A 13,960-nucleotide genomic window follows, 5' to 3' on the forward strand; every position below is an offset into this window, starting at 1 on the left:
CGACTTCATCTCCAACATCGAAGTACTCGAGATGGCAGAGGCCGACAGCATCGAATCCACGCTGCTGAAGATCCAACTGCGCTGGGTAGGTCACGTCTCCAGAATGGAGGACCATCGCCTCCCCAAGATCATGTTATATGGCGAGCTCTCCACTGGCCATAGTGTCAGAGGTGTACCAAAGAAGGACTGCCTAAAGAAAGCTCTTGGTGCCTGCTACCTTGACCACCGCCAGTGGGCTGATATCGCATCAAACCGTGCATCTTGGCGCCTCACAGTTCGGCGGGCAGCAACCCTGAAGTGGCCTCCCATTGTGAACCAGCAGCCTGCAAGGATGGTCCATGCTAGAATTGTTCAGCTCTCTGCAGGCATTTTGCATTTTTTTTAAACCCTCCTCATATCTCAAAAAATTGATGCAAGTTGTTAAATATGCAAGGACAAATTTCTCTTCCCAGAACTACTGTTCCATACTGTATGAGGAAAGTTAAAGATCAGTAAAAGACAAAGAAAAAAAATCAATAGCACAAATACTCCATATTATAGTCTCTAATCACTTTTATATTTAGAGATTATATCCCATCTAGTGGTGCCAATTAATAATCTCAGTTACCACCCAAATAGGAGATATTTTTCACAAGGCCATATAATCTAGTTTCAGCCACAGCTCCAATGACAATGAACTTACTACAACCACTTATGTTCAACCACAGACCAAGTCATTGCTTTCATCATAGGTCATTACAGTTAACAATCCTGGTTAGGCAACAAAAATAAACTCCAAGTTTATCTCCATTGAATGCACAGAAATGCAAAAAAAAAAAAAATTTCTATATCATTAACCACATATTTCTCTTTGAGGTAAACATTTCTTTTAATTTATTTCCTGTTTTATGACAGTATTCATAAAAGTGTTGTATCAGATGACTATCTTGATATTTACAATCAAGCAGTAAGAGGTTAATCAACTGTCCTTTACAAACGGTGTTTAAGCGAAGGATGGAATCAGAGCTAATTTGAATATGCTGGAATTATGTATTTTTGTGGTTTTTGAGTTGCATTCAGAATGTCAGAATTCTCTATTGTATCCCAGGCTGAAAAGAAATGCACATTTAAAGCAAGGAGTGCAGTTAAATGAATGCAATTTCTTCCACTGTTAAACAGTTAATGAGAGAACAAGAGAATTCAAGATTAAAGATTCCTTTATTGTCATGTAATAGTACAGAGAGGTTGTGTTTCAAGCAAATTGTCTGTAGCATGATCTTCTTCTGCCTGCCATAAGAAAATCAAAGAGTCACCATTAGTGTTGCCCCCGCCCCTACCCTTGCTAATCACAGTACAAGAGTAGCAGAAGCAAAAAAGAATCCCTTCAGAGTGACCAACCACAGTGTCTGTCGATTTGCCTCCAGCCACTCCCACAGACTAAGCAGCTGTACAGACTTCTGTTCAATCCATTGTCAACCCAAGATCCAAACCAACATTATCAGGAAGCCTTCAGCACCTGAGACCCTTTTGGAGCCCTTTGTGTCCTCAGTACCCTCTCGAATCCTAGCTCCAATACCTCTCAAATCTTGGCTCCAATACCTTGTTCCCATGAGCCAATCTCCAGCAGCCCGCAGCCTATGCAGGTTCCCTGATGACAAGTCTCCCACAGCCTATGTGGGTCCATCAGCTGCTGAGCCCCTCGCTGGTCTGCCACCAGATTCAGAGAATTAAGTTATACTGACCTAAACTAACAATTAATACTTCTGAATTTTTCCATTATTCAAAATAGGATTTGCTTGGTGTGTGTCCAGTGCCTTTCTATTGATTATAGCATTTGTTAATCATGTTTGCATCCTATTTCAAGTATCTTTCTAAAGTTGCGCGTTTAATAAATATTTTAGCAACAGGTACTTTTTGTAACCACAGCTTATTTAGCACATACCTGACGGTTTGCATCAGCACAAACGAATATATTCGCACTTCTGTCCACAATACCACAACAGATGAGTAAACACAGATGTTCAGTGCAAAAATATACAAGAAAGTAAACGCCAAGGATAAAGGAGATGATATCAAAACATTTACTGTTGTCAGTGGGAAGTATTTTATCTCCAAGCTCAAACTATAAAGCTTGCGCACTTTTTGTTTATTTCAGATTTAGAGATATTAAATGAGAGTGATCAGAACAAATATCTAAGACCATAGGATCAAGTGTGAACCTAATGTTAATGTCATCAAAATACCATGCTGTATTGATCCCAAGCCAGGCTGACCAAGTAAGAATTTGCAATTTTAGCTTTGAGTACGTATTCTTAAATAGTTATTTTATATACTCGAGCTGGCAGAATCCACAAGCACCGAATCCACGCTGCTGAAGACCCAATTGCGCTGGGTGGGTCACGTCTCCAGAATGGAGGACCATCGCCTTCCCAAGATCATGTTATATGGCGAGCTCTCCACTGGCCACCAAGACAGAGGTGCACCAAAGAAGAGGTGCAAGGACTGCTTAAAGAAATCTCTTGGTTCCTGCCACATTGACCACCGCCAGTGGGCTGATCTCGCCTCCAACCGTGCATCTCGGCGCCTCACAGTTCGGCAGGCTGCAACCTCCTTTGAAGAAGACCGCAGAGCCCACCTCACTGACAAAACAAAGGATGAAATACCCAACACCCAACCCCAACTAACCAATTTTCCCTTGCAACCGCTGCAACCGTGCCTGCCTGTCCCACATCGGACTTGTCAGTCACTAACGAGCCTGCAGCAGACGTGAACATACCACTCCATATATCTTCATCTGCGAAGCCAAGCCAAAGAAAGAAGAAGCATACCTATCTTTTACAACTTAGAGTGGGGGAGGTAAATACAAGAGGTCATAGTTTTAAACTGAAAGGGGAACATTAGGGGACATTTCTTCACTCAGACAATGGTGGGATTGTGCTGCCATCTGATGTGGTGAATGTGGGGTCCATCTCAAGTTTTAAGAATAAATAGGATAAATAAATGGATGGGAGAGGTCTGGAGAGTTTTGGAATGTGAGTAGGTCAATGGGACTAGCAGAATGATGGTTGGCAGAGACTAGAAGGGCCAAATGGCCTCCTTTTGGTGCTGTAGTGTTCTATGGTTGCTAAAATTTGTGTAAGATATCTGTAACGATCCATAACTGATTGTTCCAGTTCAGGGATGTCTGAAACAATGATAACGTGACTGGCTTCCGTAAACTCTTTGATGCACGTTGGAGGGGGAGCAGTGGTTGGTTGGATAGAGAACACAACTTGCCATTTGAGCAGAAAAAAGTGGACAACATCATGGTGTGCTTAGAAAGAGTTGCCTCCTTTGGCAGCATCGTTCAGCATCATTTTAATTCTATTACACAAGACCGATGACACCAAATTGAATCACTACAGAAGATGAGAGTAAGTGGCCCCATGAAGAGTGCAAAATAAAGAGTGCTTGAAGAAAATCTTACTATAGTACTTCATGAGAGAACACAATGCAAAAAATCCATAACTGTTTGTACAAGTAAAGCAGAAAGGAAAGTATAATACTAAATCTCTCCATTATGAGCATCAGCAATGTCCAGTCCAGGCAAAATAAATCACAGAATGAAGAAATGTTATTGACAAGGATAGTGAAGTGACTAAAGATGAGCCAAATCATTCAGCCAGATAGTGACATACATACCTCTATTAGAAAGCTACAATTCTTCAGAATTTTAAAATTACATACTGAAGGCTGCAGTTCACAAATATCAAATGTAAAACATATATATTTTGTACATATTTGAGTTTATCAGTAAGACCCAAAAGAAATTTGAGGGCAAAGAGAAAATAGCTGGAAACTGGAATAAAGAAAGATGCCTTCTCACAGTAGGAGTAACTTCATTGCTCATAATTAAGCTTGTTAAAATAATTATTTCTAGGAGATCTTCAAATGTAATTCTTAACCTTTGCTAATTGTTTTGGGCAACATGGTTGGCGTAGCGGTAAGCGAAAAACCTTTACAGCGCCAGCGGTCTGGACCAGGGTTTGAATCCCGTGCTGTATGTAAGTGGTTTGAAGGTTCTTCCTGTGTCTGCGAGGGTTTTCCCTGGGGGATCAGGTTTCCTCCCAGTATTTAAAAAGTACTGGGGGTGCAGGTTAATTGGATGTAAATTAGACGGCACGGACTCGTCAGCCAAAATGGCCTGTTACTGTGCTGTATGTCTAACTTTAAAAAAAAATCTTGAATACTGATTGATCATCAGTAGACACCAAAAAAAAGCTATTCAGTTCTTCACATATTCCAACCCATCAAGGAGTAAAAAAAGAACATGATGTACAACTTCCAGCTACTTGAAGCATAAGATAACTAATTTAATCATTACAAAGGATTTTCATTTTCAAATTAGATTCACAGTATTAACAGTATTCTATTTAATATAACATCACTCATCCCAGAATACCAGTAATCCAGCATTTCCTGGGTATTACATGATATTGCAAATAAGACATTTCAAAAGTGAATAAAGAATTAAATAATCTTAGGAACTCCAAAACGAGGACTTCATAAGTTTGGACAGAGGTGGGAAACAGAGCTGAATATTGCATTTGATGAACAAATATGGGCAAATTTGCATAGGTATTGTATGACCAATACTTTCTAAGTAAGATATAGATTAGTTCAATATAATTTTTTATGTTACACCACAGAAATTGAATAGGTTAAAATCAGATGTTTTTGCATCAATGCTTTAGGTGTGGTGAAGATGTAGGAACTTTTTGCATTCAGCTTGGTCTTGTCCTTTTGCAAGGCCCTTTTGGGCAGATCGATGGAATTCTTTGGAACAAATTGTAGGAATTTTTTTTCTGCAAAGTCCAGATTTATTTTTATTAGGGAATATTGAAAGAACAAGACCTAAATTAAAATTATAAATATATCAATTGGAATTTGTTAAATTAGCATTAATGGTGGTGAGGAAATGTATTGCAGTTACTTGGAAATCTGATACATCTTTAGCTGTGCCAAGGGGGCATGCAGAAATTCAAAGATGTATCCCGTTTGAAAAAAATGCATATAGTTTGAGCAACAAATACGCTATGTTTTTTGCTAGATTCATGCTTGTATACCCAAATATTAGGATTAAATTTGTAACAATGTCCTTTCTAAGCCTTTGGACTTGTGAATGGTAATGAAGATTTTTTTAAATTTGTACTCCAATCCTAAACATTCTCTATTTTCTTTTTGTGTTTATATAGTTATATTATAACCTTTATATAAATATTCTTGAGGGAGGGGATTTGTGGATGGAGGTGAAAACCATCATTTATGTAACTTTCAATTTGCTCTTTTGAAACTTTATTAATATAGTAATTTCAATTACTGCATGCATGGACATTTTTTAATAAAATATAAAAAAAAGACAAAAATCTGTATTATCCTGAACACTATAAACACATTCTTAAAGATCATACCAGAAATATTTTATTAAGTGAGACACTGGCATTTCATTCATTAACATGCCTTTGAAGTGCAGACAGTTAGAAATGAAATTCCACAAAGATGAGGGTGTTTGAGATGAGTTCAGCATAAAAAAAATGACAAATGCATTCCAACCCAAAGCATAAGGAGAAAGTTATAGAGATAAAATAGTTTGCTCACAAATTTGTTGGTTTCGTAAGTATCAACCATTTAATTTACAATGATTTATAAGTACAACACTTTAGCCACATAACAAGCAAAACCATCAAAGTGTCATTCTCATTTATAATATCTAGCTGTATATCAATCTGAAAATGCATGTGAGAGTTATTTTTTTCTTTCATAGAAAATAATTGTTCTCTTGATTTGTTTTGTTCAAAACAATGGCTTGCAAACATTTTTGTTAAATGGTGACCTTATTATAAAATAACTCAATGAGCAGAATTGACTGGCTGGAGCTAGCAATTCCAAATGAACATTAGTATACAAAGTGCATCCCAAATTTACATTTACCTGCTACAAGTCTGGGGTAAACAAAGTGGTCGGTGATGGTGCATCCCCATGTGAAGTTCAACTGATGCGATTTCCAACCTGAAGATAAAGTAGGAAATAGGCAATTTATTGTTTTACCAATATTATTTTTAAATTTTAAATCATTTTGTTTTTAATATTTTCAATGTTTTTGTTTTTTTACAAAAGACTAGGTAACTAGTAACTTGCATTTTTTTTTTTAAAAGTGATACATCTGAGATAATCAACCTTTATTCTTATCAATCCCTTGACCTGAAGAGATAGTTAAGATTCTGTTGAGTTTCAAATCACACACAAATGTGATTGGGGAAAGATAATGGATAAATGATGATTTTTATTATTTTACCTCAATTTTAAAAATCTGAAAGTTAGAGACAGCTGGATTGCAAGCATATTATTAATATAACACAAATTAAATTGGGAGTTTACTATTGTGAATTCATCTATTCATTTTACGTTTGTACAAAGTTCAGATTTATTGTCAGAGTACATACATGACATCACATGAGATTGTTTTTCCTGCAGGCCAGACAGAATTTCTACTTATCGCTAATGCAAAAAATTGTACTCAAAAAGAAAGGAAATACATGAGAAATGTAAACAAAGAATGAAGTGTAAACAAACTGACTGTGCAATACAGAAAATAAATATTCAATAACAAATAATGTACAAAGAGTCCTTAAAATACCCACTGATTGAGTTTGTTGTTTAGGAGTCTGATGGTGGAGACGCTACAACTATTCTTGACCTTCGTGGTATGAGCCCTTTGACAACTATTCTTCTTACCTGATGGCAGCAGCTTTAATACAGCATGTCCAGGGTGATGTAGATCCTTGCTGCTGCTCTCCAACGGCAGCATTCCACACAGATTTTCTCAATGGTGGGTAAGATTTTTCCTGTGATGTACTGGACTGTGTCCCCACCCCTTTGCAGAGCTTTCTGCTCAGAGGTATTGGTACCCCCATATCAGGGCATGATGCAGCCTGTCAGTACACTTTCCACTGCACATCTGTCGAATTATGCCAAGGTTTTCAATGTCATAATAAACATCCGCAAATTCATGAAAAAGTAGATGTGCTGATGTGCTTTCTCCATGATGACATTTGTGTGTTGGGTCCACAAAAGGTCCTCTGAGATAGTGACTCCCAGGAATTTAAATTTTATCACCCTCTCCACTTCTGATCACGTATGGTTATCCCTTCCTGAAATCCACAATCAGCTCCTTGGTTTTGGTGACAATGTGTGTTAGGTTGTTGTCAGTAAACTATTTAGCCAAGTTTTCAATCTCCCTCCTGTATGCTACCTCATCATCCCTTTTATACAACAAACTACCATAGTATCATCAGGAAATTTGTAAATGGTTTTATTGTCATACTGAGCCACACAGTTATAGATATAAAGTGAGTAGAGCAGGGGGAGAAGAACGCAGCCCTGTGGTACTCTGGTATTGATGAAGATTGGGAAGGAAATGCTGTTACCAATTCTCACTGATTGTGGTCTGGAGCATAGGAAATCCAAGATCCAATTAATTGCAGTGAGGTATTGAGGCCCAAGTCATGGAATTTGCTGATCAGTTCTGAGGGAATGATAGAATTGAATTGCCGAACTATAGTCAATAAAGTGTATCCTGATGTATTGTAATTGTTTCTGAATATTTCAAGAGAAATAATAATCACACAATTTCTAAATCTGAATTTTGATTGCTGAGAAGGTATAAATACATAGCTATTAACAATAAAGCCTATATTTTGTCAATCCATCAATCTTCATAGGTGGGAAACTACAAGTGGGAACAATTCCAAAGACGCGTCATTCTTTGGTAATTTTTGAGGTAATTCATAAGAGCAAATGTAATTAACTTACAAATTAGACATTTTGTTCAGTCCAAACTTTGATTTTCCTCGAATTCCTGAAATAAATGCTCTTGATTTACATTTTGATTTGAAGATTTCCCATAGTGGACTGATATTAATTATCTAATATATATTTGTGCATTTATTTCTGTTTGTTTATCTGTACTCCATGCAAGTCAATATGGATGCAGAGTTTGATGGGGTAGTAGGAGAGGACAAGGGAAATCCTGTGATTGCAATGTGTGGGGGCGGTGGAGACCAGGACAGATAAGCAGGAAATGGAGGAGATGCAGGTGAGGGCTGAGATGATTGGTGGTGGAAGGGAAGCCATGTTTGTGGAAGAAAGCAGACACTTTGGAAGATCTGGACTAGAAGACCTCGACTTCGGAACAGATGTGGCAGAGATAGAGAAATTGAGAGAAGGGAATAGAATCCTGGCAGTGGACAGAGTGTGAGAAAGAATAGTTGAAGTGTGTAATATATATTTCAGCGGAAAGCTGATCTTCCGAGATGGAGACAGAGAGATCAGGGAAGGGGAGGGACAAGCTGAGTTTAAAGCTCATCACTTGCTGAGGTAGCCCCAAAGTACTCATCAGTATAACAGAGGAAGAGCTGAGGGGCTTTGCCTGTGTAGGCTTGCACCATAGATTGATCCACAAAGCCCACAAGCAGGTATTAGTAGCTGGGACCTATGCAGGTATCCATGGCTACCCCTTTGATTTGGTGGAAGAGAGCGGTGTTAAAGGAGAAGGTGTTTAGAGTGAGGACAAATTCTGCCAGGCTGAGGAGGGTGGTGGTAGAGGGTGATTGGTCGGCTCTCTAGTCCAGAAAGAAATGAGGTGTCAGTAATTTGTGAACTTCAATGGACTGTGGAAGTAGTTTTCATTCCAGGATCAAAATCAATTTGTTGATTTGTGTCTAATAATACCCTTTGATCTTGTTCTATCGAAACTTAAATTAAGAAAAGAACAAAGGCTTCTAGAGTTCAAACATTAGCTAGCCAGCAGCTTCTGGCAAAAAAATACAGGCTCAATGAGTGGGAGGAATCTGTGCTAGGGAGAGTGACTTAAATGCTGGAAGAACTTGCCAGGTTCAGCAACACCTGTGGAAGTAAAGGGATGCATCAATATTTCTGGTCAATTTTCTGTATAAGGACTGGAGGAGAAGGAATGTGAAGATTTCCCTCTCTCTTCCACACACCCCAGTCCTGAATATTGAATGACGGTTATGTCCAGAAGAATTGAAATGGAACAGGACACAATTTACAGGCTGGAAAGCATTGCCTTCAGGTTTTCCACATAGTCCAGAGAGAAGTTAAAGATGAACACCCTCTGCTCTTTGTAAATGAACATATTTTCTGTTCATTATATTGTGTACACCAGCAAACTTCTTCCACTGGCTACCACAATGAAGTTTGGACCCAGTCCCCCACAAGGATATCCCTGTCCCAGGAGCCTTCATTCGGTCGACCCTTTTTCAAGTGTCTGCAGAATGACTTCCACCATTAGATCCTTAGAAATGTGAAGGTGAGCTTTATTTAGTCCTAGCCAATTTAACCACACAAAATTCTATCCCTTGCCAGTATTGCTTATGCCAGTATCTTGCAAATGAGTTTGCAGCACAAAAACCAGAGCAAGTCCCTTATTGGGAAAAATGGATGCAGGGCATCACCCAATTTTAACTCCAGTGAAACCTTTCTGGCAAAATCCTAATTATTTCCACTGATTACCACATTTGCATTCAGCTTTACTTTGCCCAATGCCTTTTTATTTAATACAGGTCTGTCCCGTCAACTTACAATGAAATAAATGTATTTCAACGTGCAAGGTTCTAATGTATTTTACCTTCTCCAACAATTGCAGCTAACAATTCAATTGCTGGAAGAGATGGTCTCCAGACCTGTCGAAACTGTGAACTTTGCCATGAACACATCCTTTCCAACAATGAAGAGTGTTTCATTGCATATTGCCTATTCTTTGGCTTGGCTTCGCGGACGAAGATTTATGGAGGGGGTAAAAAGTCCACGTCAGCTGCAGACTCGTTTGTGGCTGACAAGTCCGATGCGGGACAGGCAGACACGATTGCAGCGGTTGCAGGGGAAAATTGGTTGGTTGGGGATGGGTGTTGGGTTTTTCCTCCTTTGCCTTTTGTCAGTGAGGTGGGCTCTGCGGTCTTCTTCAAAGGAGGTTGCTGCCCGCCAAACTGTGAGGCGCCAAGATGCACGGTTTGAGGCGATATCAGCCCACTGGCGGTGGTCAATGTGGCAGGCACCAAGAGATTTTTTTAGGCAGTCCTTGTACCTTTTCTTTGGTGCACCTCTGTCACGGTGGCCAGTGGACAGCTCGCCATATAACACGATCTTGGGAAGGCGATGGTCCTCCACTCTGGAGACGTGACCCACCCAGCGCAGCTGGATCTTCAGCAGCGTGGACTCGATGCTGTCGACCTCTGCCATCTCGAGTACTTCGACGTTAGGGATGTAAGCGCTCCAATGGATGTTGAGGATGGAGCGGAGACAACGCTGGTGGAAGCGTTCTAGGCTATTATTGCAAAACCAAAAGCATTTCACCTTCCACATTTTCCTTTTTTTCTGTTAAATGAAATAAATATAATACTTCACAAAACAAGGAGAACAATTTTCAATTTGTTTTACAACCTCCATTAAACAGTGACAACACTTCTGACTTCTGCCTAACTTCAATTTGGACTGAACCAATTTAAAGGATGGTAACATTTTCTATCAGACATGAAAGCAAAAATACATGTCTTGACATTCTTGTGCAATGCTGATCAAGACAAGACTTGCAAGATTCATTTCCAATAAATATTTATCATAAATCCTCACTCACCAATCAATGATATATCTATCACAATAATTTTTTTTGCTGGCCTTCACTGCCAGAGGGATTGAATTTAGGAGTTGGGAGGTTTTACTGCAACTATACAAGGTGATGGTGAGGACACATCTGGTGGAATTCTGGTTTCCTGACTTGAGGAAGGATGTACTGGCTTTGGAGACTGTGCAGAGGAGGTTGACTGAGTTGATTCCAGAGATGAAGCCCGATTGCATCATCTGGGACTATACTTGCTGGAATTTAAAAGAATGTGAGGGGATCTTATGGAAACATAAAATCATGGAAGGCAGAGATAAGATTTCCTTTGGTAGGGGAGACCAGAACTAGAAGACATAGCCTCAAGTTTCAGGGTAGTAGATTTAGGACGACAATGAGGAGGGTGGTGAATCTATGGAATTTGCTGCTCATTGAAGCAGTGGAGACTACCTCAGTAAATATATTTAAGAGAAGGTTGGATAGATTGTTACATCGTTAGGGAATTAAGGGATATGGGGAAAAGGCAGGCAATTGGAGATGAGCCGATCATCAGATCAGCCATGATTTCGTTGAACGGTAGAGCAAGCTTGACAGGCCCAATGGCCTACTGCTGCACCTATTTCTTATGTTCATGTTTTTTTTAAACTGACATTATTGTGTACATCAGAATTTTTCAAAGGATAGCAGATTTTGATTTAAAAACACAAGATAATAATTAATTTATTTTTCTCTCACGACATAAAACAATTTTAAATTGTTGAAATCACTTAGATTTATGACTGAAGACTGAAAGAATTTTCAGTCATTTTGCATCTGACAATTTTTTTCCCCTTACTGAGCAAGTTCCCACATGTTCAGCTGTTGAATCATCAAAGTGTGAACTACATCATTGAACTTCTGGCAATTGTATGATCATTAAGCTATAAATATCTGAATGAGCTTTGTTTGCAAATAAAAACAGAGAAGATAACTGATGGGGATTTGAAATCATAAGCTATGAAATACAGAATTACCTTAAAAGCATTTATTCATTTTTTGCCAAGTTATTTCTTTATTTTCTGCAACAACTTAAATTACACACTGGTTTGTCACACAGCAATGAAAAAAAAGATAGAGAGCAAAATAAAGCTTGTTTATATGCATGGACCCTGGAATTTTGAAGTTCAAAAGGGAATTAAAAGTCGAATGATTCCATTGTTGCATAAAAGAGCATAATATATTTTAATAATTGGCCTTTTTGGTTGGAAAAAACTGATAGAATAAAACCCGCTATCTAGAATTCAACCAGTCAGCAACCATGGAAAATAAATAGGCAAAAAAAATACAGAAATAGCACCTTGCTGTTAATTCACTGATCAGGTAACATACACTCTCAAACAACCATAAAATTCACCTATCCAGCATCTCCCAATCCCCATTGGTGCCAGATACCAGAGGCTTTACTGCATTTGGCTCGCCTGAGTTCTGTTTGGTAGCTCACTGCTGCCAGACAGTAACAACCCAGTTGTCAAATTCTTATTAATGATTGGAAAGGCTTAGCTGCTTTTAATTTGGGCAAAAATGATTCTTTCCATGCTATATTAGCACATTAATATGACAGAAGACCTGTGCATTCATTTGTATCATGACCGGCAGGATCCAACAAAGCTCTTGGTTCTTTCTGGGAAAGCACTGTCATTATTAAATTTTAAATTTAGACATTCAGCACGGTAACAGGCCTTTTTGGCCCACGAGCCCATGCTGCCCAATTACACACAACTGACCCACAACCCCCAGTGGGAGAAAACCTGAACGTCTGTCGGAAACTTGTACAGACACAGGAAGAACTTACAAACTCCTTACAGGCAAGGTGGGATTCAAAAACCATTTCCAATCGCTGGCACTCTAACAGCATTGCGCTAACTGCTATGCTGACTGTTAACGAATTATGGATTGCAGTGGCCCAACCCAAATTGTAGGATGGTCAAAAGTTGTGGTTAAGTTGGGGAAAGCCCAATGATGCAGAAATAGCAACTTACTGTTCATTGTGGTAATTTGCCAAAGTTCGAAAGTATATTTATTTCTGTGAGGAATTTATCACAAATTATATAACCACTTCTGATACTTTTAAATTTTAACAGGTAATAATAATGTTGACATGATTTATGCTGAGAGAACTTTCCCCAGTCATCAGCTAATAATCAACAGTGAGGCCCTAGGAAAGGAGCTGTGGGCTGTTGGAGTCTGTTGTTGGGAGACTCGTGCTGGAGACTGGCTGAAGGGGTACCAGATGTCAGAACTGGATGCGAAGGAGTGCCAAAAGCGCTGAAGGGTTGCTGACCATGTCAGAGGTTCAGATCTGGAGCTCGGGTTGCCGTAAATTGAATCTTGAATAAGTACTGCAACACTCGTATTGATGGCCTGGAGAGGCTAAAAGTGAGAGACGTTGCTTCTCATGGTACTCAAATATTTCAATTGGCAAAGAATTGTTTTATTTCTCAAATTCATCTTCAATTGGCAGTGATAACACAAGCTGCATGGTCCCAACAGCGCCTCCGAAATTCAGTCCAATGAAGTTAATAGGTCATGGTAAAACTCCTTCCGTGCCTCGCACTGTTTGTATCATCCAAGCTTCAATGCCACAACAAGATCATGAAGCAGAAAGATCCACAAGTACAACTTGACCTCAGCAAGTGGATCCCTGGGCCAGGCCCATCCCTCCATTGCTCAGCAATCAGTCTTTAGACAGCTCTTTGTATTCATCGACCTTTGACCTGCTTTCAAATGCCTCTGCTAATCAAAGAACACCCTTTAGCATGATTGACATAACTTTAAATAATTAATTATTTTCTGTCACTTATTATTTAATAACATCAAGATGACTAATCCACTTCATTAGCTGCACAAAAATAGAACATGGAAATGTACTTAATGGATAACATTAGGCAAGGTCAACCCACAGAATGCTGTGGGACTGGATAACATTCTGGCAGAGTGCTCAGGGGATGTGTGGCTCAGCCATTAGATGTTGTCACCAACATCTTTAACATCTCCTTGAGAAGCACCATGGACCCAAAGTGCTTCAAAGCTGCACTATTGTTCCTGTGCCGAAGAAATCGTCTGTGTCCTGCCTCAATGACTGCCTGTGGCACTCATGTCCATCGTCATAAAATATTTTGAGAAACTCATGATGGGGCACATCAAGCTCCTGCTGCCCCATCAATAGACCCCCTGAAGTTTGCATACTAATCCAACTGCTCTAGGGATGATCCCATTGCCATCGCCCTCCATCTGGCTCTCACAACCTGGAAAGTAAGGACTCGTATATTC

At 39.3% G+C, this 13,960-nt stretch overlaps 1 long non-coding RNA gene across 21 annotated transcripts in view; it reads right to left on the minus strand.

The window, feature by feature from the left end:
• The window catches only part of LOC138740571 (uncharacterized), a 589,788-nt gene that overhangs the window by 308,482 nt on the left and 267,346 nt on the right, over nucleotides 1–13,960 (minus strand). For all 21 annotated transcript variants that reach the window (XR_011343011.1, XR_011343022.1, XR_011343026.1 and 18 more), the window contains one exon: nucleotides 5,950–6,027. This is a non-coding gene — a long non-coding RNA (uncharacterized lncRNA). The remainder of the gene's footprint in view (nucleotides 1–5,949; nucleotides 6,028–13,960) is intronic.

This window comes from Narcine bancroftii, chromosome 8 (assembly GCF_036971445.1).
Source record: "Narcine bancroftii isolate sNarBan1 chromosome 8, sNarBan1.hap1, whole genome shotgun sequence".
NCBI classification, from domain to species: domain Eukaryota; kingdom Metazoa; phylum Chordata; class Chondrichthyes; order Torpediniformes; family Narcinidae; genus Narcine; species Narcine bancroftii.